Source organism: Triticum urartu, chromosome 7 (genome assembly GCF_003073215.2).
Source record: "Triticum urartu cultivar G1812 chromosome 7, Tu2.1, whole genome shotgun sequence".
NCBI lineage: Eukaryota > Viridiplantae > Streptophyta > Magnoliopsida > Poales > Poaceae > Triticum > Triticum urartu.
Genome location: NC_053028.1, coordinates 1,578,501 through 1,593,879, shown reverse-complemented (window position 1 = coordinate 1,593,879; position 15,379 = coordinate 1,578,501).

The following is a 15,379-nucleotide window of genomic DNA, read 5'->3' as shown; positions in this document are numbered from 1 at the left end:
GAACCTCGATTGAATCAGGATTCACGAACCTCGATCGAACACTTACAGATCAAGCCGCCATGAGTCTCTCCACTAGATCCCAGGAACGGGATGGCGCCGGCTCCCGCTCCGGGCAGCCCTGGCCATCGACGCTGGAAGAAACATTGGCTCGCCGCCTCTCTCGACTCTGCTCGCGCGAATCAGACGGCCACCGAAAATTAATTCAGCTGCGATCCGGTAAGTTTTTTTTCCCAGTGGCTCTGCTTTTGCACTGTTTTCTGAACTCTGCTTTGGCTCTGTTTTCTGAACTCTGGATATTTGCTTGTGCTTAAGCTTCCATATTGGGACGTAGTCCATATTGAAATCTTTAAAAGGACTTCTATTTTATTCTCAACTGTGTTTTTTTTTAGAAAAGGGGGATTCCCCGGCTTCTGCATCAGAAAGATGCATACGGTCATCTTATTAACCAAATAAAGTAGTGCCAACATGATTCCAAAGGTCTTCAAAAGTAAAATAAAAAAGCAAAGAAAGCTCACATAGAGCCAATAAGGGCTAGAAACACCAACTAGCCATGAAAAGACGCCACAACCGGCTGGCTAAAACTAGATAGGTAAACTAAATGCCTATCCTATTACATGACCGCCATCCAAACCGGTTGAAGATATCCCGAGCTATCATCTCCCAGCGGAAAGACCCAGTAACCAAATGTCCCCTGGCCTCCGTCTGGGTGAGTAGCGGCCACGAACGGATCAGTGCCGTAGTTCGGAATATGACCTGCAAAAAATGGATACATGATATTCCGTTAAAAACCAAATCATTTCTGCAAGTCCAAATAGTCCACAGCAAAGCACAAACTCCAACCCGAATGTGTCTCGCTAAGTCAGGCTCAATCCCATTAAGTCATGTCCCAAATAACGCGTTAACAGAATTCGGTGGATTGATATTAAAAGCAATGTGGAACGTCTGCCAAAGTACCTTGGCCAACGGGCAATCAAAAAAGAGGTGTTTGATAGTCTCATCCCGATCGCAGAAACTACACCTAGTAGGTCCTGTCCAATTACGCTTTATCAAATTGTCCTTGGTTAAAATAACTTGTTTATGGACAAACCACATAAACACTTTTATTTCAAAGGAACTTTGACATCCCAAACATGCTTGGATGTAGGAATGGAGTTCGAATTAATAACATCAATATACATTGATTTAACAGTGAATACTCCAGACTTAGTCAATTTCCAGCATAATTCATCAGGTTGTTGTGAAAGCTGGACCTTCATCAGTCTCCTAACTAGACGGAGCCATTCTTCCCAACGATTGCCCGCTAGCGTTCGTCGGAACTGAATATTAAGGGGGATAGATTTAAAGACCGATGCGACGAACACATCACGTCGTTGAACAATACGGTACAAAGACGGATATTGGATGGTCAAGGGTGTCTCGCCGAGCCAAGTATCCTCCCAGAAACGTGTACTCGTGCCGTTTCCAATAACAAACTTCATCCTATTAAACAAGGATTGTTTGACTTTCATTAGGCCTTTCCAGAAAGGTGAATCGGTCGGCCTGACTATAACCTGGGACAAAGTTTTTGTCTGGAGGTACTTGCTGCGAAGGATTTGAGCCCACATAGCATCATTCTCCGATGAGAGCTTCCACAGCCACTTGCTAAGAAGGCATTTATTATTAACTTCTAGATTCTCAATACCTAGACCCCCTTGGTCTTTCGGTCTACAGATGATATCCAATTTAGCAAGCCGATATTTTCTTTTAAGCTCATCACCCTGCCAAAAGAAACGCGATCGATAGAAGTCCAGTCTCTTCCTAACACCAACTGGGACCTCAAAGAATGATAGGAGAAACATTGGCATACTCGTGAGCACCGAATTAATCAGGATTAATCGGCCTCCGTATAACATGAGCTTACCCTTCCAGCAACTCATTTTCTTCTTAAATCGGTCCTCGATGCACTTCCACTCTCTGTTTGTCAGCCTACGATGGTGGATTGGAATACCCAGGTAAGAGAAGGGTAACTCTCCCAACTCACACCCAAACAATTGCCTATAAGCCTCCTGTTCGTCTTTGGCTCTACCAAAATAGAACAGCTCGCTCTTATGAAAGTTAATCTTTAACCCGGTCAATTGTTCAAATAGGCATAACACAAGCTTCATATTTCTCGCCTTGGCCAAGTCATGCTCCATAAAGATGATTGTATCATCAGCGTACTGAAGGATGGATACACCTCCATCAATAAGATGAGGTACCAATCCACCTACTTGACCATTTTCCTTAGCCCTTCCTATCAAAATTGCTAACATATCCACCACAATGTTAAACAAGATAGGGGACATCAGATCTCTTTGTCTTAGGCCTTTATGTGTCTGAAAGTAATGACCTATGTCATCATTAACTTTAATTCCCACACTACCTTTTTGCATAAATGATTCAACCTGTCGGCGCCAGGCTTCATCAAAACTTTTCATACGCAATGACTGTTGGAGGAATGGCCATTTGACCTTATCGTATGCTTTCTTGAAATCCACCTTAAAAATTACTCCATCTAATTTTTTGGAATGGATTTCATGGAGTGTTTCATGCAGGACGACCAGCCCTTCAAGGATATTTCTGTCCGGCATGAAAGCAGTCTGGGACTGTTGCACCACAGAATGCGCAATCTGTGTGAGCCTGTTAGTCCCGACCTTGGTGAAAATTTTGAAACTAACATTGAGGAGACAGATTGGCCTGAATTACTCAATTCTCACAACATCCGTTTTCTTGGGAAGCAGTGTGATAGTCCCAAAATTCAAGTGAAATAATTGAAGCTGTCCAGAGAACAGATCATGGAACATAGGTAGTAAATCCTCCTTAATAATGTGCCAGCACTTTTTATAGAACTCTGCCGGGAATCCATCCGGTCCGGGAGCCTTATTATTTTTCATCTGTGCAATAGCATCAAACACCTCCTTCTCCGAGAACGGGGCAACCAGAATATCATTTTCGGCAGCCGATAGCTGAGGCACATCCTCAGTCCTGGACTCATCGAGGGACACACAATTATCCTCCGGAGGTCCAAATAACTGCTTATAATAGTCGGTAATATATGTTTTTAGGTTATCCTGACCAAAAATAGTGCCCTCGTCTTGCTCAAGCTGAAAGATACGCTTCTTTCTGTGCTTACCATTAGCTATCAAATGGAAGAATTGAGTATTCGTGTCCCCCTGGACCACTTTGCGGACTTTAGCACGCAAAGCCCACTTCAATTCTTCTTCGTGGAGCAGTTCTTTCAACCTTTTCTCCGCCTCATTTTTAACCTGAAGCTCAGCTGGCGATAAAATAGTGGATTCGGCCTTTATGTCCAGGGCCTGTATAAGAGTAAGGAGTCTATCCTTTTCAATCTTATACACACCACTGAGGTGCTTAGCCCAACCCCGTAAGAAACTTCTCAAATGCCTAATCTTATTCTGCCAACGCTCTATCGCAGTCTTGCCTCCTGCACCTCTATCCCATTACCTGGCAATCAAGTCCAAGAACCCCTCACGTTCAAACCATCTCGAAAGAGAAGGTGTTCTTGTTACCCACGTGGTTCGGCTCCACTGAGTCCACGAACAAGGGGGTGTGATCGGATATTCCCCTCGAAAGAGCTTGCGCCGTAACCAGAGGGAACTTTTGTTCCCACTCCACGCTCGCAAGAACTCGATCAAGTTTTTCATAGGTTGGGTTTGGCAGAGCATTAGCCCAGGTAAACTTTCTACCAGAAAGCTCTATCTCTCTTAGATCCAAGCTTTCAATAATGGTATTGAACATAAACGACCATCTACCGTCAAAATTATCATTGTTCTTCTCCTCTCTCCTCCTGATGATATTGAAATCACCTCCAACTAAAATTGGAAGCTGTTCTGACCCACAGATTCGAACAAGGTCCGCCAGAAACTCCACTTTAAGCTCGGGCTGTGCGGCACCATAAACCGCCACCAAAGCCCAGTTAAAACTATCTATCCTAGACCTGACTCGAAACTTCACCGCGAAGTCGCCCATCACTACACTTCGGACTTCAAGCGAATCGCATCTCACACCTAGTAAGATACCACCCGATCTTCCTCGCGGAGGGAGGCAATGCCAATCGAAATCAATACCACCCACAAGAGAAGAAAGAAATTGGGGCGCAAAGTTATCTCTACCAGTCTCCGATAGAGCAACAAAATCTAACCTCTGCTCTAAAGTTGTCTCAGCTAGGAATCTTCTTTTAGCCAAGTCCTTCAGACCTCTGCTATTCCAAAAGATTCCTCTCATATTTTATCATGGAATTTTTTAGCGGTTTGAATCCTAGCACTCCTACGAACTGCGGAATCGGGATAGATCTTCCGTTTCCACTTACGCTTTGGTTTACTAGGCTCTGTCGCCCGGTCCTCATAACCGGGTTCACATATATTACTAGCATCATTCTCTAGGGGTACATCATCTTCCTCAGAGTCATGATTGGAGGATGCTAGATCTGCACACAGATTATCGAGCACTCTAACCCCTAACGCATCAATCTCATCATCATTCATTGGTTTAACTGCTGCAAGATTATGAATAGTCTCTAAGGCACGTTCCGCCTCCAAATCTAATAGATCATTCACCGAATTGGTAATCTCACTATCCGTAGCACCTAGTGAAACTCCTAATTGGTTTGCATTATTTATAATCTCCTCATTAGAAAAATGCAATAAGGAATTAGATAAGTTGACGGACATACCAGAAGATAATGCAGCCTCCTGAAGCTTGGCCGCCCTCATAGCGCACCGCTGCCGCATATCATCCACCTCCGGGATGTCGAGGATGCGAGCACTCATCCGTCTCCCCGCCAAGATAGGGTCCGGGATCCCGCCAAACGCGACAGCCTCCTCCCTAGTAAAACCTGGCACAGAGTCCCTCAAAGGGTCTACCGAGGTTACCAGAGAAGGCGTCTGCGGGCTCCCGAGCCCCTCAGACGGGTGCCCCACACCGGGGACCCCGGCCATGGGTATGAGCGAAGAGGGGATGACGGGGGCCGCCTGCCCGCGCCCTCCTCCCACCCCACCCACCGGCTCAGACGGATAAGCCATCGGCGAAGGAGAAGCGGTCCTCCTGACCGTCGGGGAAGAAGGAGGAGCCAGGGCCTCCTGCCCCAGCTCCCCCCCAACGCAGCTGCTGCCGCGGTGGTCACCACCACCACCGGATTAGCCGGAGCCGAGGCCGCCTGCCTCGGGCTCCCTCTCCCAGCACAGGCCGACCCCCTCGGGGCCGGCGTCACCGACGCCACCGAGATCGGGATAGGGAGGGGAGAAGGCGAGGCCACCTGCCCCGAACCCCCTCCCCCACGCCCCATCTCGCCCGCAGTCGCCGACACTGGAGTCGCGTCCACGTGAGACGCCAGGACAAGAGAAGCACCCTCCGGCCTCCCCTTCATAGCTCCAACCAAAGTCCTTGCCGACCATCCAGCAAAAGATCCAGCATCCCCCTCGAACTCCAACGGAGGGAGCGTGTGCTCAAGATAATCATCAGAATCTACCCGGTCACTCCAGAGTCAGGAAGGTGCCGAGGCTGGCTCAAAGGACCCAAAACGCAGCGTAGTCATGGGCACCACTGGTGATGCTGCGGGCTCAACCCCGGTCCCATCCCCAGGCAACTGAGTAGCTGGGTGAGAACCGTTAGACCCCTCTCGCGTGGGCTCATCTGACGGTGCCCCCTTGGCCCCCGCATTGCCATCACTGTCGTGCATGTCAACATCGTTACCATTAACCGCATCAGCAAATAAATCGGTGTCCTAAAACTCGATCTCTAGCGGGAACACCTCTCCCCTATAGGTCCAGTTGACCTTATCAGGCATGAACTCAATATCCAAAACACTCACTAAAAGCCGGGCCACCCCATGGGCACATGTGAAAGCCATATCCACTTTTTCTGTCTTCCCAACCATTATGCCCATACTAGCCACCACTCGAGCATCCTGCGGAGGCTTAGATGGAGCCCCTATAAACCGCAACCAGACCTGCGTAAGCGGCTTTCCCTTAGGCTCAACCTGCTTCCACTCGTGAAACTCCAGGATACACTTAGTACCGGGGACTCTACACAAGCCAAAGCTCAACAATCTCTGCAAATCATCCACAGTTGGGAAATCAACCTTAAAACCCTGTCCTCGAGAAGCACCAATTCCCATCTAAAATCCTCGGGAGCCAGCTCCTGAAGCCTCCTCACAATCTGTGCCTCAGTCACCTCGCCCTGGGTCGCTTTCACAATCCTGGTGGTCAAGCTCAGGGTTTCCTCCGAGACCTCTCTCGCAGCCGGGGACTCAAAAAACATGAGCTCAGCACAATAGAATCCATAAATAGTAAGCGACGGAGGCAGGTCACGCAACAACGGGCACTCCCCCGAGTCATGTGCAGGCTTGGCACACGACTCACACAGCTGGGCCACGCACTCAGCAATGAAGTGGCCCTTCTCACCACAACGGTAACAAACCATCCTCTCCTTCTTACGCGCATATTTGGACGCCCTCTTGGCATCAGACCTGTCGGTAACCTCATCCACCGTCCCAGCCTCAGGAGCCTCAACACTGGCCAAGGCATTCACCACCTCCATCGCCTGGAAGGAAGCTCAGTGGAAGTATGGTCGGACTCCACTGTAGACGCCGCAGGATCAACTGCCCTGGGCGGGGGCGGTCGGCGAAATCTCCCACGGCCCCCAGCCCGACCACCACGATGGCCACGAAAGCCTCCTCTCTGACGGTGATCCGGGCCGGAGGCCCCCTCGACAAAACCACCTGCCGGGCCGAGAAACGGTCTCTCAGCAGACCCGTCGCTTTGCCAGGCATATCCACGACCTCCTCCCGTGGAAGAGGATCCTCGGTGCTGACTGTCACCATACGCATCATACCCATCATCCCCCCACTGGCCTCGGGGCGGATCATTAGGCTCTCTGTTGCTAGAATTCAGCCTTGTCTGCGTTGGACCCGCGCGGTTCTGAGCCGGCCTTGCGACGTAGTGGGGCGGAGGTGCGGCGCGAGGCGGACCACCAGAAGGAGTCTGCACCACCCCAAGGGCAGTACCACCGCGACCAGCTGGAGCCACTTCGGCCACGCCCGGCGCCTGCGGCCGCATGCCAGCACCCGGCGCAGGCGGCCTCGGCCTGCCCCGCCCTGCAGCAGGGGTCTGCTGCCCCGGCCCGGAAGACCTAGCGCCCCTCCACCTCCCGCCGGCGGTCTCTGTCCGGGCGGCGCCAGGGCACCTCGCCCAGCCCCCGCCGCCGGTGGCGGAGCTGCCCCGCCCCTTCCCACCGCACCGGTGGTCTTCCTAGCAGGCGGCGGAGCTGCCCCACGGCCGGCCATAGCACGGAGTGGAGGGATCCTCCTTGCCCGACTAGCCCCGCAAACCGGGAAACCTCGCGACCCGAGCTTGCGAACCCTAGAATGAAGGGGCGACGGCGCACGACACAAATCACGCTCGCCCTCGTACGTGCATGGGGCATCGATAACGATACGGGCAGAAGAGCGGCCTGGAGCAGCATGGGCCTCATACCCATCTAACTCCGGCCCAACTTCACGCAGGCCCAAATCCGTCCGAACCGGCCCAGCCGCACCCAGCAGCTGATTCAAACGAATCGACCTTGTGGTCGAGATCTCGGTCGCCGCCGCTGCCATGACGGGCGCCGCCGACGCCTGCCGACCGGCGCGCCGCCTCGCATTCTTCCGCTTCTTCACCGTAATCCAAGATTCCGGTCTAATCATATCAAATAATGTAAGATTTGGAAGACTCACCTTAGGAATGGGTCCTTTCCAAGGCCGGATCGCCGACGCCGCCGTCTTCCGATGAACAACGCGCCGGATCATCTCGATTTTCTCGCCCACGTGAAGACCTATACGTGCCGGATCGTCCGGTGGTAGAACCCGATCGATCGTAGTAGCCACCTCCTCTTCGCTATAACCTGAATGGAAAAACTCACATATAAGATCCGAAGGAGAGGGAGATGGCGGCGACTCCACCGGCGCTTCCTCCCCATCCTCATCCGTATCTTCGTCGTCGGACTCGGCAAGCGCCCAGAAACGTCCGCCGACCCGCCGTTGATCGCCGGCGCTGGACGACCCAGCCGCGGTCGGGCGCATGGTCGCCCGCCCAGTCGCCATGTGTGCCGTATCTTGCACCGCCGAGCTTCCAGTGATTTCTGTGTAGTACAAGTTGTTATTTCTGAGATGGGAATGGTGATGGCTGCAAAAATCCATGCGCCAGCTACTACTACTGATGATACGACATTGTCGGTGAATCACGATGCCTTTTCTAATGTACAACAGGAATATGATCCCATGACCAACACTGAATGTTTACCCAAAAGGGCTTGTTGAGATGTATATTGCATGTGTGTTTCTTATACAATAAGTCTACCTTCTTCTTTGTATAGTTAAGGTCTAGACTCCCTTTGTACCTATATATATATATATATATATATATACACACACGTGCGCCAATCCATGCGCCAGCTACTACTGATGATACGACATTGTCAGTGAATCATGATGCCTTTTCCAATGTACGACATTGTCGGTGAATCATGATGCCTTTTCTAATGTACAACAGGAATATGATCCCATGACTAACACTGAATGTTTACCCAAAAGGGCTTTCGCCTTGCTTTTTTTTCTTTTGCGAAATCATATGGGAGTTTTATTCCAAACTTACAAGGTTACAATCGAGAGGCAATAAGTCCTCACAACATGGAGGACATCTGCACATCTACACCGCAGTACATGACTCGATGCGGCTATAGTTTGCCATACAATCTGCTGCCCTGTTTTGAGCTCTACTAATTTTCTATGGAACAAACTCCCTTTCATTCATCATTATTTGATTTCTGCTACTAGGTGTCCATAAGCCGAACGAGACAAGCTATCACTTGAGAGGATTGATAGCGCTTCGGAAGAATCAGATTGCACCATTACTTGTCGCTCTGTATGTTGTAACGCTGCATAAGTGCATGAATCTACGCCTCCAATACCTCGTTACAATAAAAAAAAATAACATGGTAGGCAGCAAAAATTACCGATCCGTCATCACGTCGCAAAATCATACCAACACTCGCACTGCCATCCTGAGACGAGTAAGAGCCATCAACAAACAAGGCAGTCCAGTTAACCCCGCTTTATATATAAAGCAAACCACGTGAGCCACAAATGTTTAAAAAGAAGGTGGAAGAAGGGTGGCAGTTTGAGGGGATCAGCAGATGGAAGAAGGGCAATTTACGCAAGCTAATAACTGTCTTACATTCTTCCAATGCACTCTTTAGCGCAATTCGTAGAACAGCGGTGAAGTTACGACTTAGGAAGTAATATTCTTGAAGTGATAAGTGATACGGGTGGATCTTCTCCAGGGTGAAAACCTAAGATTTGGTATTCTTTTTCTTTGAGCGATTTGGTATTTTTTTTTCCTGGTGGCTCTGTTTTTGCTCTGTTTTCTCAACTCTGTTCTGTCCTGTAGTTAGCTTTCTCTGCTTTTGCTCTGTTTTCTCAACTCTGAATACCTCTTTGTATCTTGAGGTTTCAGAGATGTTGCCTGCATCCTCGTGCTAAGGGTGGGTGCTATCTATCCTATCCTTCATTTTAGTAAGGAATACATACTATGTGATGTTTAGATACGGCGACGAATTGACGGCATCAGAAACCCTAGCTAGCGATCACCTCTTGACGCTGCCGGTTTACGTCAATTGGAAAAAGGCAGCCGAGTCTAATGCCATCATATTCTGGTGAGTTCTAATTTGGTCCTGTGACTTTGCAGTCTGTCGCGTACACGCAAAAGGGAAATGGAGCTACCGTGGCACCGCTAATTGTTGACCTTGGCAGGCCTGGGTATTCGACCGAGAGCCAGAAAAGCCTATTATTGGTAGAGAAATTTGATTACCTGCAGTCGAAACTGTTACAGAATATTTTCTTCAGCCTTTCCAAACCCTTGGGGAAACTGGGGAATTGGACCAATGAGGCCAATCAATCTTCCCCTCATGATAGTCCATTTGATCCCATTCCGACGTAACTCATTTAGTGGTATTCTGATTGAACTCACATATACATGTACTCTCTTAGATCATTGTGAACTGAACTGTCAAGAATACTGAAGTTAGGTTTGCATAAATGTGTCCTACCATCGGTAGGAAACTCTGAATAGATTGATATTCATGTTATTATTCTCTTGTCTGAACTCATTACGACTGCTAGACCTTTACTTTTATGATTCAGCTTGCCCGTACCACTCTTAGCTAATTGTATGTGATTATTTTAGTTCATGTAAGGCATTGAAAAACTCTACAGGGAGCCCGGGATTTCATATCTGGATTGACAAACTGAAGCTTTGGCTGAAAGAGCAAACTTATGTGGAGAATTCACTGTTGTCGATAGAAAACTACTCTTGGGACTATAAATGTTCCTTTTTTCAGCAGAAGTGAAATCTAGTTTTGTTTCTCCAATTCAGATATGTTGATTGGGAAGTGAGGATTGCATGGCGCAGTTCTGGTGGCACATGATATATGCTGCGGAAAGATTCTGAAACCTTCAGCTAATGCACAGCAAGCGTTCACCAGGGACATCGGCACTGTAATTGATAACTGCAGTATTGTGTTTGTGTGTTCACCTGGGAAGGTAAACATCAAGATGGAACATGCTTACTATTCGATCCCTAACCTCTTGGTAAGTAGCATAATACTGTGCAACTACAACTGTTCTGCAGGCAAGTGCGATAATATTCAGTCTTAACTGTCCTTCACATCGCAAAAGGCACTTGAATTTCTGCATCAAGGTGGTGCTACCCAGTCTGTGATCTCATGGTAAGTTAGTACACCAATGTGCATCATTGTAGATACATCTGGTTATAATGTTTTAAAAAATAAATAAAAGGGAGAGTTTTGAATCGCTTTTTCGCACATTGTTTACATTAGTTACATTGCTTAGAATCCATCGACATTTTCTATATTGGCCAGTCCTCTGTTCCACACTTCCACTACACCATCTCCTAATGGTTACATGTTTTACACACCATGGCGAATACTGCACAACCATAATATAAATAGTTGTATTCATAACCTACTGCTAAGAAAGGGGGTTCAGATATCAAATCCCAGATACCTGGATAGTAGACTTGGCAAATAAAATGCCAAAAGAAGCTTTCATTATCTCCCAACCCTTCCATGGAGGTGCTCTCCACAAGAATCTAAGCCCACGACCACGACCTCCTCCTCCTCATGTGCCGCCACCTGGTGTCGCGCATCGACCGGCCACCTCCGTCGCGCCACCACGACCACGCCCCTGTCATCCTCACGCATCTGCCCCTCCCTCTTCTCACGCCCTGCGACCCCTCGCTCTGGGGCCGATGGCTGATCCGCCGCCTGGTGTTGCCCGCCGGCCGACCACGAGCTTCGGCGCGCTGCCATTACCGCAGCCAGCCGGAGCCAAGAGAACCGGGGGAGAGCAGAGCCACCCGCCGGCTGACCACGAACTTCGTCGCGCCACCATCACCGCAGCCAGGCGGAGCCAGGAGAACCGGGGGAGAGGAGAGGAGCCGACCGGCAGTGGCAAGAAAATAAGAAAATGGCCACCATAAGTGTGGCAAGATTTGGAAAAAGTTAAGCCTATAACATGTGGACCATATAACTAGAAAAGTGTGGCAAGTCATAAATGTGGCAATGAACCAAATACATGCCTAAGATGTTGTGGCATGACTAAGATTTGGCGGCAACCTTAAGCTCAGAACCAAACATGCCCTCTCTGTAGGCTCTCGATCGACGGGCCCACGACCACAGGGTCCATCAGTCAGCGAGAGAGGCTAGGCAGGGCATGGGATGAAAACGAACACGAGTTGGAAGTGTTGGCCGCGTGGATGGCCTGAGAAGGGCTGGTAGTCTATCGTCCTTTACATATGTTCAATTCTTGTGGTGTTGGGCCAGGGCCGATCTCATACTTCCAATAAGCCAGGGCCGATTTTGTGTCTAGCTTGGCATCAGGAAGTTATTTCACACGGTTTTGGCTTCAATTAAAAAATATGATTCTTTTTCAAACGGTAGCAAAATATCTGGGGGGAAATCCAAGGAAAAAAAACTACGTATTTCTTTTATGCAAGTGGCCTAAAGGTGTCCCCAAAGTATGAGATCCCTCGCCACTCTCTTTTAGCTAGCTCCCCTTAAGTAAGCAGCGAGCTCTCCAAAGTGTGTACGCCAATCTTGTTCGCTCCGTCCATGTGTTTCCGGTGGGTGTTCACGGCGTGCCGTCGTCTGCCCAAGAAGGTTTACAGCCGCATGTGCAAACACGATGGGAAGAGCTGTGGCACCAAGGTGGCCGTGTGCGTCAGCAAGACAGCCACCAACTTGGTCGTCTCCCTTCTCAGCGTCTTCCTCCTCTGGCTCGTCTTCTTCCGCCCCCCTACCAGATTCGCCCCACCGCCACTGCCGCCGTCCTAACCACCTTCAACAATGTCACCGCCGACACGCTCCGCTACGACCTCGCCCTCGATGTCACTTTCTCTAACTCCCACCGTTTCTACAGCGTCCGCTTCGACCACCTTACCGTGGCCGCCTACTACAGTGGTACCAAGCTTGGTGGCTCCTCCTCCTCCGACGGCGACGGCGAGCTCCCAAGCAGCTTCAAGCTGAGGCCTCGCCGGCACCGGAACGTCCATGCCGTGCTCAGCGGCCGGGCGATCAATGTCGGCGGGGCTGTGGCGGACGGGTTCTCCATGGAGGGAAAGCGAGGGCTGTTCACCATGGAGGTTGTTGTGAAGACGACGCTCACCTACAGGTTCTGGCCCAAGAAGGCCGTCTACTACCACGAGTACAGCTGCCTGCTCAGGTTCCCTGACCCGGCCAAGGCCAACGGCGGCGCGCGTGCTGTCGACGGCGATGTCAGGTGCGCTGTCGCCAAATGATTTGGAGAGGATCTATTTATTAACACCATGTATCTTTGTTAGCCATTCTCCGGCCTACGTTTTGCTTTTTAAGGTGTTTCTCCGGCCTACGTGACATGACCTGACGAGACATGTGACCATATATTTTTCAGTGGCCTCCGAGCTGCCCATTGTATGTTTCACTTTCACGTATGCAACTTCTAGTTACTCTAGCATGGTACAACTATATATCAGTTCACCGTGCACTGGTAGAAAAAGAGCCTATAGTCCCGGTTTCTGAATTAGGACTAAAGTGTCGATACTAATGCCCTGACCCTTTAGTCCCGGTTCAATCCAGAACCGGAACTAAAGGACGCGGCCACAGTCTGTAATCACCACCCTTCATCACTTCTCAATTTATCCTCTAATCACCCCTCATCATTCCAAATCATCTAACTTCCCGAACGGACGGTCACCCATCCTCTCACTACTCCAGCCTGAGCACGCTTAACTTCCAGGTTCTATTCTCCCTCGTTTCCAAGTCTGCACTTGTTGTTTTCCTGACAATACTAAGATGTCAATACTATTAACCTTCAGGAATTTTGCTTGAGCATGAAGTGACACATTTCACTGTTTGAGTTTGAAACTATTGTTTTAAAAAACAATAATTATTTAGTAACACTAATATTTCTTGAATAATTAGTTTGACCATTGTTTGACCACAGTTTGACCACAGTTTGACCAGATTTGACCAAAATTGAAATAACTAAAATAATTATTTAGTAACACTAATATTCTAGAATAATTAGTTTGACCATTGTTTGACCACAGTTTGCCCACTGTTTGAATATTTTTCAATTTTTTCCACTCTAGATCTTAAAAGCCCCGTAACTTTTTTTCTATTAGGTTTTTGAGGATTTTGAAAATGTTTAACGGGGTTCCCCCAGTTAAATTTGGATGTAACTTTTCGAGTAGATGATTTTTCATATAAAAAACTTTTTCATCCGAGTTAGTATGCAAAAGTTATGCCCATTTTTACAAATTTCAGAGAGATTTTGCAAATAAAGTCAAAATTCACATTTGCAAATTTTCCCAACAACTAGACCACATATCACATGAGAAACTTATTTTCTTTTATTTTTTTGACATTTCCATTATTTTCTTTTATTTTTTTAAAAACTGAAAAGGCGATCCACGGGAGGGGGGGTAGAGTTTGAAAATGGGACCTTTAGTACCGGTTCGTGGCACGAACCGGGACTAAAGGTCTAATCTTTAGTCCCGGTTTGAGGCACGAACCGGGACTAAAGGTCATCGCACCCTTTAGTCCTGGTTCATGTCTTAAACCGGGACTAAAGGGTCCGAGTGAAACGGGACTAATGCCTTAGCCGCACGAACCGGGACCAATGCTCACATTAGTCCCGGTTCTAGACTGAACCGGGACTAATGGGCTGTTTCCTACTAGTGGTGGTTTCCCTATGAAAAGTATAAATGCATGTAATGGTTTATACTCACTGTCGGCCGTATGAATATATTATGCATGTCTACGGAGTTTTGCAAAACCCAAACACTTGAGAGATAGATATAGAGGTAGGAATTTATTGAACGAACCACACTCCTCCATAGACGTTAGGAGTCCATTGATGAAAAGGGGCCAAGAAAAGCTTGAACCCAAGTTCTACAGCAATGGATATAAGCGCAATTAAAATTCTTGAGGATTTTTAGATAGTGACACGGTCGCCGGTATGTATACTTGACCATTAGTTTTTGTAAGAACATGTTAGTAGGAAACTATAAAATTTGATATATAATTATTATTTATGAAAAATATATTCGCGTTATTTTCACGTTGTCAATCTAAATATCTTTATATCTATTACTAAGCAAAGTTACAAGTGTTTAATTGCACAAGTTTTATAAAATCACCTGTTTACAAACAAACTGAGTATTATTCTTATTTATTATATTTTTGAGTTGGAAAAGCTATCGTCAAAGTCACAGTTGTATAAAAGATAACTAAAGATCCAGGGGCAGAATTCTTGCACATAATTTAAATTCATCTTGATGCCGATACAACAAGTAACCACTCCCCAGGTATATCTTGCCAGCAGGCCGTGAATAAATTAGCGATCAACACTTTCGTTACAGTCACATAATTTGCACTTATCACAACCCACCCAAACCCTTTTTAACAAATTATCTTGTGCCAAAATACTGTTCCTAAACATCCACCAAAGAAACACTTAAATTTTTAAAGGGACTTTCAGGAACCAGGTCTTTCTAAAAGAACAATTAACCTGCAAAGCTTTTGATGTCTAAAAGGGTCCATACCCATCTACCCTTTTCTTTGCTTAAAACTGTTGAGTATATGTGTTATGTGCATATTGTGTATTAAGTCCGCCTCCTAATTCCCTGTATACTTGAGGTCCGTGGCCCACCTTTATACATCATATATACGTACCTATGCACGAAGAGCAATACATCGTGCAATCATAATCTCATACATGGTATCAGTTTCCTAGGTTTCTTTCTCGCTT